This window comes from Podarcis gaigeae (genome assembly GCF_964106915.1).
Source record: "Podarcis gaigeae genome assembly, chromosome: 17".
Taxonomy (NCBI): Eukaryota; Metazoa; Chordata; class Lepidosauria; order Squamata; family Lacertidae; genus Podarcis; species Podarcis gaigeae.
Genome location: NC_139694.1, coordinates 32,176,826 through 32,188,660, shown reverse-complemented (window position 1 = coordinate 32,188,660; position 11,835 = coordinate 32,176,826). Strand labels below are relative to the sequence as shown.

Below are 11,835 nucleotides of genomic sequence, written 5' to 3'. Positions count from 1 at the left end.
AGGTCTGCAGCGGAAAGGCAGCCCGGGCACACCTTCCTCCTTTCGCCAGGGAGGCTCCAAGCCAGGAGCTGCCGCTGCCTCCAAAGACTCCGACATCCGGCTGGGAAGGCGGAGAAGCAACTTCCAGTGGCAGCTGCGGCAGGAAAAGCCCCAAAAGGCTCCGCGCCCCCCGCAGCAAAAAAGGTAACTTTGCTTCTTCGTTGTGGTTCTTTTTGCTTGCTCATTCATCCTGAGGGAGTTGGGAGTGTGGTTTGTTTTTTGCAAGGGGTGGCGGCGAGGCAGCTCCCTGCTGGGAGACCAAAGGCGAGGTGATGCCGAGACAGGGCTTGGGGGGTTGCGTCGCGCAATAGCGCAGCCGGCTTCGGAGCTGCCCGCCTTCCCTGCGCGCTGGCGGAGAGCCGCCTTGCCCGGGAGAGAAACGCCTCCTTGGAGAGTCTTCGGGCTGGATCCGCCAGGCGCAGCCGGAGGAGAAAAGGCGTTGGTTTTTTTGGGCAGCGGAGGCGAGCTCCGGATTAGCGATTCTGTGGGCGCGCGGCTTTTCTCCTAATAATAATAATAATAATAATAATAATAATAATAATAATAATAATAATAATAATAATAATAATAATAGTAGTAGTAATAATGCGGTTAGTGGGGAATATTTGGGCAGCACGATTTAGAGCCCAGGGATAAAGAGATCAGGAACGGGTGCCTGAATGGCATTGTCTTTATTTTGAAGCTGGGGTTGCGTTGGCCAGCGAGGTTTCCGTGCCACCCCTCTTTTTGGAAAGGATGTAGGAGGGAGATTAATTCTGCCCCTGGACAATGTTGGATCCAGTTCAGCACCTGAGTCAAGAAACAAAGGCAGCGTGGGCTTTACTCCAAAAATGAAGGGGGTATGAGTTGGTCCCTCCTTTTTAAAAAAAACAAAAACAAAAAAACCAGCCTCTTCTGTGCTTTTGGCAGCAGCCGGGATGTGCAGAGGCCAGCAGGTGACATTGCTTATCACCTGCTGAATTCAGCCCCATGGTGCATAGAGGTTCACCTGCTGAGTTCTGTCGGGCGCAGGAGCAGGACGTGCCTGGCCTCTTGTGATTAGTTGGCAACCGCTTCCTATAGCGAGGAAGGTGGTTTCAGGAAGTTGAACATCTGATGCTCCTGGCAGGTGGCCAGAACTTGCTAGGCAGTAGCAAGCTAAATATATATGTAAATATATAAGTTCCAGGCAGTGCTCACTGGGGTGGGCAGGGCACCCGCAGAACTGAATGCCTCTTCCTGGCTTTCAGTAATTCAAAGGGGCATTCCCAAAGCCAGGACAGCTTGGGTGGGGTATCCAGATAAGCCACTGTAGGTCTAGGTTTATGCACCTTTTTCTTTACCCTATATCGCAACTGACATTTAGGGCTTTGACTTTTTAAAATTCCTCATTGCGGTGCTTTCCAGATGTTGTCAACCCCAACCAGCATGGCCAATGCTCAGCGATGATGGGGAGAGGTTTTGTAGCCTGGCATAATCAGAAGGGCACCACGATGGGCAAGGCTTGGTTACAGCTTGAGAGCAGTGTTGCCATGCACACATACAAAGGCCACGACGGCAAATTTGAGAAGTATTAAAGCATTTGTTTCTTTGTTTTATTAAAGCCCAACAAAATGAGCCCAAGTCTAAGGCCTTCTTAAAAGGTAAAGGGACCCCTGACCATTAGGTCCAGTTGCAGACGACTCTGGGGTTGTGGCGCTCATCTCGCGTTATTGGCCGAGGGAGCCGGCGTACAGCTTCCGGGTCATGTGGCCAGCATGACTAAGCTGCTTCTGGCGAACCAGAGCCGCACACGGAAACGCCGTTTACCTTCCCACCGGAGCGGTACCTATTTATGTACTTGCACTTTGACATGCTTTCAAACTGCTAGGTTGGCAGGAGCAGGGACTGAGCAACGGGAGCTCACCCCGTCACAGGGATTCGAATCGCCGACCTTCTGATCTGCAAGCTCTAGGCTCTGTGGTTTAACCCACAGCGCCACCCGTGTCCAGGTCTAAGGCCTTCTTACCCAGGTGTTAAAAGCTGCATCTGCACTGTAGCACTTCAGACAGTATGTGAGGTTTTGGAAAACCTGAACACCGATAATAAAAATAAATCTCTTAATGTCCAAAACCTGCCTGTTGGTCGAGGGGGGGGGAGGTGTTCTAACTTAGCCTCCTTCTGCTTTTGAATGGAAAAGCACTCTGTCATGCATTCCCCCATCTGTAACAGAAGTGGTACAGCCCAGGCACATCTTCAACACCTCTGTAAGAGCCATGCCTCAAATTCTGCCCATTTGCTTCACTGCAGTTCAGTAGTTCAGAGATGTCATATTTGCCTGGAAGTCACAGTCTCCTTAAAGGACTCCCAGTTCAACCTGTTTGAATTCTGGTTGTGACTGTTTACTGGAAAGGCATGTTGCACCTGCCATGTCCCTGGCATTGTGATCGGGTTCAAATTAAGCCCTGTTACCGTTTGATAACCATTTGATAATTTGGGCTACCTGCACAGTACACTCTCATTTTAACTCCATGCCCCTCCCTAAATTACGGGGTCCTTGCTGCGGGATCACATTCCCCCGGTGCTATACCAGCTGCACTGGCTCCCGGTGGAGTACAGGATCAGGTTTAAGGTGCTGGTTTTAACCTTTAAAGCCCTATATGGCCTAGGACCCTCATACCTACGGGACCGCCTCTCCCGGTATGTCCCACGGAGGACCTTACGGTCTTCAAATAAAAACACCTTGGAGATCCCAGGCCACGGAGAGATTAGGCTGGCCTCAACCAGAACCAGGGCTTTTTCGGCTGTGGCCCCGATCTTGTGGAACGCTCTGTCACAAGAGACTAGGGCCCTGTGGGACTTGACATCTTTCAGGGCCTGCAATACAGAGCTATTCCACCAGGCCTTTGGCCAAGGCACAGTCTGACCCCCTCTCTCCTTCTGTAATCCTCATAGAACTCTAGCCCAATGGTTGCCATTAATTTGACTCTGAATTGATTTTAGAATGTGTTTCAATTAATTGACTGATTTTATGTAAACTATGCTATTTTTACTGTTGTTAGCCGCTCTGAGCCCCACTTTGGCTGGGGAGGGCGGGATATAAATTGTTGTTGTTGTTGTTGTTGTTGTTGTTGTTGTTGCACAGTGGAGTATTCCATTGTCAGTCATAGACAGATGTGCACAGCAGCCTTCAGCTACTTCCTGCCATGGAAGCTATCTGTGGCAATAAGGAAGGCCTGGATTTTGGTTAGACTCCAGCAGTGCAGAGGGAGGGAAGCCTGCTTTTCACAGCATGGCCTTGTGACACTTTTTGACACTCAGGTTTTGCCACTGGTTTTTTGCTCAGTGGCAATCCAATTTAATTATCTGCTGTGGAGCTAAGTAGTGTCCTGGGGGGAACCAGTCTTCAACAGTTAGCACTAATGACTATGGGCAAGGGTCCACACTTCCTCTCATCATGGCAAATGTTATGCTTCCTTCCGGCAAGCAGGATGAACCTCAGACTTCCAGCCTTGGGGGCTGGAGAAGCAGCCAGGGGATTGCCCTGCAGTTGCAAGTCCAAGCTTGGGAGCAGACTCGGCTTGCTTTCCTTTCTGCACTCCTGAAGCATATGTTGCAAGTGTATCGGAAGCACAGCAGCCGAACGTTCAGCCCTGCCCATCATATCCCAGAGAGGAAGGCTAGGTCTTCTAGTTTGGCTTTGCCCTCCTGAGGCCTCCAAGCGTCCCCACAACTGCAGCAAGGTAGCATAAAATGTAAGGGGCGATCTTTGTCTCCCTTTCCAGCTCCAGATTTCTATTCTGCCTGTTGGGACCAGTATCCTCATCAGGCAGTGTGCAGAAACAGTCAAACAAAACCGACAATTTAAAATCCACTACCACACCTCTTTTAAATGAGCAGTTAATCAGAATTAATGAAAATCAGATTGAATAAAGGCATCACCTGCTTGGCAGGGGGTTGGACTCGATGGCCTTTGTGGTCTATTCCAACTCTATGATTCTATGATTCTATCATGAGAGTTTCCATGCTCCGAGTATGCAACACAGTTCTACCAATGCAAGGGGATGTTCTCCAAAATGCAGCGTTTTAATCTGGTTTTACCTTGCTTTTGATTTTAATTATTTGTTAATGTTTTAAATACTTGTTTTTAAATCCCACCCCCATCCCAATAATTTCTTTCTTTCTTTCTTTCTCCGCCTATCACCTATTACAATCAAGAGGCATGTAAAATAAAAATAGGGACAAGATTCCACCCTTTGGGGTAAGGGGCCTGGCGACCACAAATTTTTGGCCGGCCACCCAAACCAGTAAAAGGTTTTATACCATGGCTGTAGGATTCAGAAGAGCTAAATGGACAATATGTATCAACGACTGTACAGTCATACCTTGGTTGTTGAACGCCTTGGTACTCGTCTATTTTGGCTCCCAAACGCTGCAAACCCAGAAGTGAGTGTTCCGGTTTGCAAACGTTTTTTGGAAGCCAAACATTCAACGTGGCTTCCAATTGAATGCAGGAAGCTCCTGCAGCCAATCGGAAGCTGTGCCTTGGTTTTCGAATGGTTCCAGGAGTCGAACGGACTCCTGGAACAGATTAAGTTCAACAACCAAGGTCCCACTGTACTGTATAACCCTTTGAGATCTGCTGGAAAGACCTGTCTGAAACTCCTTCATTGCGCCATGAGAAATCTCTGAAGTTCATAGGAGGGCCATCTACATAAATTTCTGCCCACTGGCCCTGCGTTTGGCCATATTTAGGCCATATAGTTTTGTTCTCTCAGGTATGCACTCTGAAGGCTTAATTTGGCTGCAGGTGTTTAATATTGTTATAACTGTGTGACTATGTAGCTTTATAACTGTAGGATTATTTTTAATTGCGTTTCTTGTTGAATTGTTGTACTTAGGTTCCCTTTACTACATCCTGGGCCTCTGTAGAAATGAATGTTGTGCACCAATTTGGTTATCCTTTCGGCCCTGGGTGAAGACCTGTTAGATGTTGTACTGAGAACAGTTTGGATCTTACTAGGCTCTGGTTTTAATATCTGTTTCTGTTGTTTTAAAGTTAGCATTTTTGCTTCTGATTTTCATTTTTAAGAATTCTTAGGTGTTCTGGGAGTCGTTCACAGCTGAAGCATGGGACAGAAATGTGTAGAATTAATTTCAAAACATACACACTATATATATATGTTCAGCTCTTTGAAATGCACTGTTCCCAAGATGCTTTGCAAATGCAGATTTAATATTTACGTAGCACTCCCCTATGGTGAAGGGACACGGGTGGCGCTGTGGGTTAAACCACAGAGCCTAGGACTTGCCGATCAGAAGGTTGGCGGTTCAAATCCCCGCGACGGGGTGAGCTCCTGTTGCTCGGTCCCTGCTCCTGCCAACCTAGCAGTTCAAAAGCACGTCAAAGTGCAAGTAGATAAATAGGTACCGCTCTGGCGGGAAGGTAAACAGCGCTTCCGTGCGCTGCTCTGGTTCGCCAGAAGCAGCTTAGTCATGCTGGCCACATGACCCGGAAGCTGTACACCGGCTCCCTCGGCCAATAAAGCGAGATGAGCGCTGCAACCCCAGAGTCGGCCACGACTGGACCTAATGGTCAGGGGTCCCTTTACCTTACCCCTATGGTGATTTATACATTGTCAGCGTTTCCTCAAAAATGTGAGGATGCTCCAACCAGTATTGTTCCTGCATGTCCTTCTGTTGCCCATAATATATCCAAAGATGTAGTACAGTATGCTTGTAAGTTACTAGATGCTAGAGACAAACAAACAGGGAAGGGCAGATTCTTTCCAATCTGCCTGGACCAATTATTATTTATACCCCACCCATCTGGTGGGGGATCTTCTTATGTGCTTAGTGAACAATTTAAACCAGTTCCAACTCTTCAGCCCCACTGGCATTCCTGCTTAATCTCCTTCCCAGATCCCTGCACATAATTTCTGCTTCCAAAAACCATTCCCCCCCCCCCCCCAATTCACCTTCTCACAATATTTCCCCCCTCATTCATATTATGCCGCCATTTTGATGTTTCTGTAGCCCAATCCAGAATGCCCCTGTTCTCCTGATGATGTGTTGAGCGTCATTTGCAGCTAAGGAGGGTATTATGTATTGACGTTCTCACCCTGGCCACCAGGGGTATTGTGTACATAGTTTTCACTCAGGTCCACGTAAGTTATCGTATTTTTCGCCCTATAGGGCGCACCTAGTTTTTTTGGGGGGGATAAAGAAAAAAAATATTATTTCCCCCCCAGGCACAGGGCTGGGGCAGGGGAAGCCCGAGCTTCCCCCGACCACAGCCCCCAGAACAGGCTGCTATCTGTAAGCCTTGGGAGCCTGGCAGGAACTCCCGCCGGGCTCTCCAGGCTTGCGGATATCTGCCCAAAGCCCGGGGCGTGCTACTCAGCACGCCCCAAGCTTCAGAGTGCAGGCTGCTATCTGCAAGCCTAGGGAGTCTGGCGGGAACTCCCACAGGCTCCCAAGGCTTGCGGATAGCTTCCTGAAGCCTGGAGAGCGAGAGGGGTTGGTGCGTACCGACCCCTCTCGCTCTCCAGGCTTCAGCAAAAGCCTGCATTCGCCCCACAGGACGCACACAGATTTCCCCTTCATTTTTGGAGGGGAAAAAGTGTGTCCTATAGGGCGAAAAATATGGTAATTTAGGTGGGAAACGCTGAGTTGTTGTGGTTACAGTGCTGACAGCCGGCTGCCTATAAAAGCAGGCAGGCCGGCTAAGCTGTTCAGTTCAGTTCCAGCCTACTATAAAGAACCATTTGGAGAAATCTCTGTATCGCCTGCTATGTCCACTCAGAACTTAATAGAGGGGAACCGTAGGGCTTCTTCTGATCTGCTTTGTTCTCCTTGTCGCTGCTTCTCCATGATAAGGCTTTGTTGGATAAGGCACTGGAGGGCAAGTGGTGTGGCAAGAGTGGCACAGTCCCGGTCAGCCCTGGCTCAAAGAGGGTTGTACACCTAGAAAAGGGGCTAGCCTATTTTGACAGAGAGCTCACATTTATGTGCTCAGAAGAGAGCAGACCTATTGCTTCATGTTGTTATGGAGGAGCAGGCAGGAAATGAACCCTGCCTGCTCTTTTTGCAATATTGTTTTGCACATATCTAAACCTGCCCTTCTCAGCCTTGCCCTATGCATGTACAGTACTGTTGTAACTTGATTTAGGTGCTGCACTTACATAGGTTATCTTTTTCTGAATGCTGTTCAGTGTTTGTACTTGGGATTGGAGGCAGAAGAGGAAGTATGTTCTCCTATTAGTGCTCTGTGTGTATAAGAAGCCACAAGTGTCTGCTCTGCTGCCTGACCCAAGCAGGATGATTAAGGTCTGTGTGGAGATAAACTTTAACCAAAAGTATGGTTTATGGAAACCGAGAAGCAATAAGAGCTTTTGGGAATGGCGCAGCAATTAATTTGGAGTCGCTATCTTGCCAAAGGATTTATAGCCAGAAGCAAGAACGGATTTGTTTTCAGACTGCATTCCTAGTGAATCTCCTCAGAGGTTTTGAGAAAGGAGGCAGATTGGTGAAGATGAATGATGCTAAGACTGTGGGGACTCAGCTACAAGTGGAAGTGATGTTATATGGAAAACGTCTGGATATGGCTACTGGATATGGCTACTAACCAGCTTGCGGAGACTATCAGAGGTCACAAAGAGAAAGGAAAAATATATGAAAATAACAACAAGAGATGTGGAAAAATAATAAGAAAGGACTGGATAGTACTGTGAACATCATAAGGTTAGATTTGTGGACATTAAAACAGCAGTAAGAAGCAAGAGTTGATTGGATCCCTTCGGAACTTGAAATATGGGTAGCCCCAACAAAAATTTAAAATTCGGCTGTGTAATTTGGAATTTATGTAATTTGGTTTGATTTGAAGTGATTGGTCGGTTAATAAACAATTATTCTTAATTTTTTTTTTTTTAAGTGTCCGCTCTTCTGCAAAATCATATGAGCGTCTCTGGATTCACCAGTGGAAGTTGCAAGTTGGTGGCCTCACCTTATTGGGGGTCCTTGATGAGGAGTTCTCAAATGACCCTAGTTTGTTTCCTTCAAGGCGCATCTTCAAACAAGCCAGGAAGCACCTTAGGAAAAGGCGAATAATCTTCCCACCTTCTCCAGAACTTGCTGTCCTGCCTGCATGGTTTTTTTTAACCCAAATTCAGGCTCTGAGAAACTGAAACAGGTGCAAAGCTGTCACTTCAATAGTAGTGAGAACAGGTCGACATAACAGAACCAAGCTAAATAGCAAGGAAGTTGCCGTCGGGAGTAGACATAAGATGCAATTACTTTGAGGGTACGCGGGTGGCACCGTGGGTTAAACCACAGAGCCTAGAACTTGCTGATCAGAAGGTTGGCAGTTCGAATCCCCGCGACGGAGTGAGCTTCCATTGCTCAGTCCCTGCTCCTGCCAACCTAGCAGTTCGAAAGCATGTCAAAGCACAAGTAGATAAATAGGTACCACTCTGGCGGGAAGGTAAACGGCATTTCCGTGTGCTGCTCTGGTTCACCAGAAGTGGCTTAGTCATGCTGGCCACATGACCTGGCCAATAAAGTGAGGTGAGCGCCGCAACCCCAGAGTCAGCCACGACTGGACCTAATGGTCAGGGGTCCCTTTACCTTTACCTTTACTTTGAGGGGAAAGGATAAATTTGAAGGTGCCCACAGCTGCTGGAGTGTGGTGGCAAACTGAATTTCAGTAGGGACAAATGCAGCATTCTGCACATAGGCAAGAAGAAGCAGATGTGGGACAGTTGGCTTACTGGTTGTACATGTGGAAAGGATCTAAGGGGTCTTAGTAGACCACAAGCTTAATATGAGTCAACAGTGTGATCAGGGCCGGATTTAGGTTTGATGAGGCCCTAAGCTACTGAAGATAATGGGACCCTTTATATGTCCAGCTGCCCTTTGTCAACAACAAATTGTCGTTTTTTTGTGTTGAATATATGATATATGGTAATTTATGGACCCAATAGGTATCTAAAGCCATTTGCACATAACAAATAGGAGCCTACGCAACACAAAACACTGTTGCTGTATGTGGGTTTTATTTTATTTGGTTTTTATCTTATATTTTGGAAATGTACATCCAGGGTTTTTTTCCTTTAATTTTTTTGGGGGCCCCCAAGAGACTGGGGCCCTAGCCTATAGCTTGTTTAGCTTATACGTAAATCCGGCGCTGAGTTTGATGCACAGGCAAAATAAGCTACAGTAATGCTATTCTAGACTGCATCAACAGATGTATTGTGTCCAGAGTGAGGGAAGTAATGGTGCCTCTGTATTCTGCCTTGGTCAGACCACACCTGGAATACTGTGTCCAGTTCTGGGTGTCACAATTTAAGAAGCACCTTGACAAGCTGGAAAGTGTGCAGACAAGGGCAATCAAGATGATCAAGGGTCTGGAAACCAAGCCTTATGAGGAACGATTGAAGGAGGTCTGGGTATGTTGAGCCTGTAAAAGAGGAGATGGTGTGATGGCCATTTTCACATATCTAAAGGGCTTCCACATGGAAGATGGAGCAAGCTTGTTTTCTCCTGCTATGGAGGGTAGAACTCGGAACAAATGGCTTCAAATGTCAAAGAAGGAGATTCCAAGTAAATATTAGGAAGAACTTTCTGACAGTAAGAGCTGTTTGACATTGGAACACACTCCCTCGGGAGGTGGTAGACTCTCCCTCATTGGAGGTTTTTAAGCAGAGGTTGGGTGGCCATCTGTCATGGGTGTTTTAGTTGAGATTCCTGCATTGCAGAGAGATGGACTAGATGACTCTTGTGGACCCTTCTAACTATGATTTTATGATTCTATGACTCTCTTTGCCTGCCTCTTTCCCTCATTTCATGTACATGTCCTGCTGCTGTTCTTAATAATAATAATATTTATACCCCGCCCATCTGGCTGGGGTTCCCCAGCCACTCTGGGCGACTTCCAACAGAATATTAAAATACAACAGTCTATTAAACATTAAAAGCTTCCCTAAACAGGGATGCCTTTTGAGGTCTCTTAAAAGTCTGGTAGTTGTTGTTCTCTTTGACATCTGGTGGGAGGGCGTTCCACAGGGCAGGTGCCACTACCGAGAGTGGCTGAATCATGTGTTGTCTTGAGCAGATGCAGAAGATCATTTCAGCTGTGCTCTCTTCGAATTGCAGGCTTAGATCACAGTCTTCTTGAGAATCATTTCACTGAAAGGCAGGATGCAAATAATCTAATTAAACGATAGAGCATTTTGAGTGCACTCGCAGCTGCACGTCCCATTCTTTGCATGGAGAAGGCCCTGAGCATTTTGGGTAGCAGGGCTGAGAAAGTCCTCTGACTCAGGACTCCGACGGCCACTGCAAGTGCCAAGCTGGATGATGAACCAACATTAGTCTAACTTAGCATAAAACAACGTCATAAGTGTAGAGCACGCAGGACCTGCTTCATCTTTATGCAGACTCATCATGCAGTCATTCATGCATTTGCCTAGATTACATAATGTAGTCTGGTTATCATCTAAATACTGTACATTTTCCAGCATTCAACCTGTGAGCTCCCAGGGACACTGTTTGCATGGTGAGGACTAGAGCAATGCATTCCTTTTTTTAAAAAAAAGCCTGTTTTTTAAATAACGCAAGTCTGAGAGGCGTCCAGTATTAAATTAGGCATTGTACTCACTTTCTCTCTGGGATTAACCAAGAATATATTTTTAGATATATCACCTGGGTCCCATGAGGGCCCTTGCATTGCAATCCTATACGTACATATCTGCATAGGAGCAGAGTCCATTGACTGCTTACCAGCGGGAAGGTAAACGGCGTTTCCGTGTGCGGCTCTGGCTCGCCAGAGCAGCGATGTCACGCTGGCCACGTGACCCGGAAGTGTCTCCGGACAGCGCTGGCCCCTGGCCTCTTGAGTGAGATGGGCGCACAACCCCAGAGTCTGTCAAGACTGGCCCCTACGGGCAGGGGTACCTTTACCTTTACCTTTACCTTACATTTATATGCCCACAGGCTTCAAGAGGTTTCCTGACTTTGGAATTCTGTCCTCTAGAGATTTGGGTTTTGTTTTTAATTTTATCATGTACCAGTTGGCAGTGTGATTCTGTAAAGTTTTGGTGTTTTTTTTTTACTATTTATTTGTAATTGGACACATCAAACAGCATGCCTCTGGGTTTTTAAAGAAGATGATGTGTGGTTCTGTCACACCGAAGTGCCACAAGAACCCAGTTGGTGCTACAGTAGTTGTGCATTGTTCTTATAACAGATACTCCAAAAACTAGTTTTATTTTTAAAATCATACCTTGTTCTTCCTCCTGAAGGAGCCAGATTTTGTGATAAATCTTACAGCTCTCGGAATGTGTGTTCCTCTTCCCACTATGGTTCCTTTGTCCTTGTTTATTTTTTTCCTCCTTGTTTATTTTTTACCTTTTCTGTATTCGAGAACCCGCCCCTTCTCAATCAAAAAGTTAGTTTGTGCTTCCATATGCCAGCGAGTTGCTTACAGTGCAACAGATTTCAAAATCTGTTTCTGGCTTGTCATAAATAGGATTCCCCCCGCCCATCCCCCCCCAAAAAAATATTTGAGTCCTTCAGACGCTACTTGTGTCACGTGTGAAAACTACTAATACAGGACAGAATGTGGACAAGAAACCCAATGCACATCCTCACCAGAGCAGGTTTTGCATTTGTTGATTAAAAAGAAAATACTCCATTTAAACCTCCCCCTCCCCCCCAGTTTGTGCTGATGCTGAGATCTCCAACCCCTCTGGCTCCCTGTTCCTCTCTGTGATGTGCGGGAGGTGATGAAGCAGCAAGATTATCACAGCGCTGAGCTGTGCCGTGTTGTTGCCAAGAAAA

The 11,835-nt window shown here is 46.8% G+C and overlaps 1 protein-coding gene across 1 annotated transcript in view; it reads left to right on the top strand.

Annotated features, from left to right (window-relative positions):
- Nucleotides 1–63: 63 nt before the first annotated feature.
- The window catches only part of RAB3D (RAB3D, member RAS oncogene family), a 33,417-nt gene continuing 21,645 nt past the window's right edge, over nucleotides 64–11,835 (top strand). The window contains exon 1 of the mRNA XM_083720083.1: nucleotides 64–183. The gene's annotated coding sequence lies outside the window, so the exon portion shown is untranslated. The remainder of the gene's footprint in view (nucleotides 184–11,835) is intronic.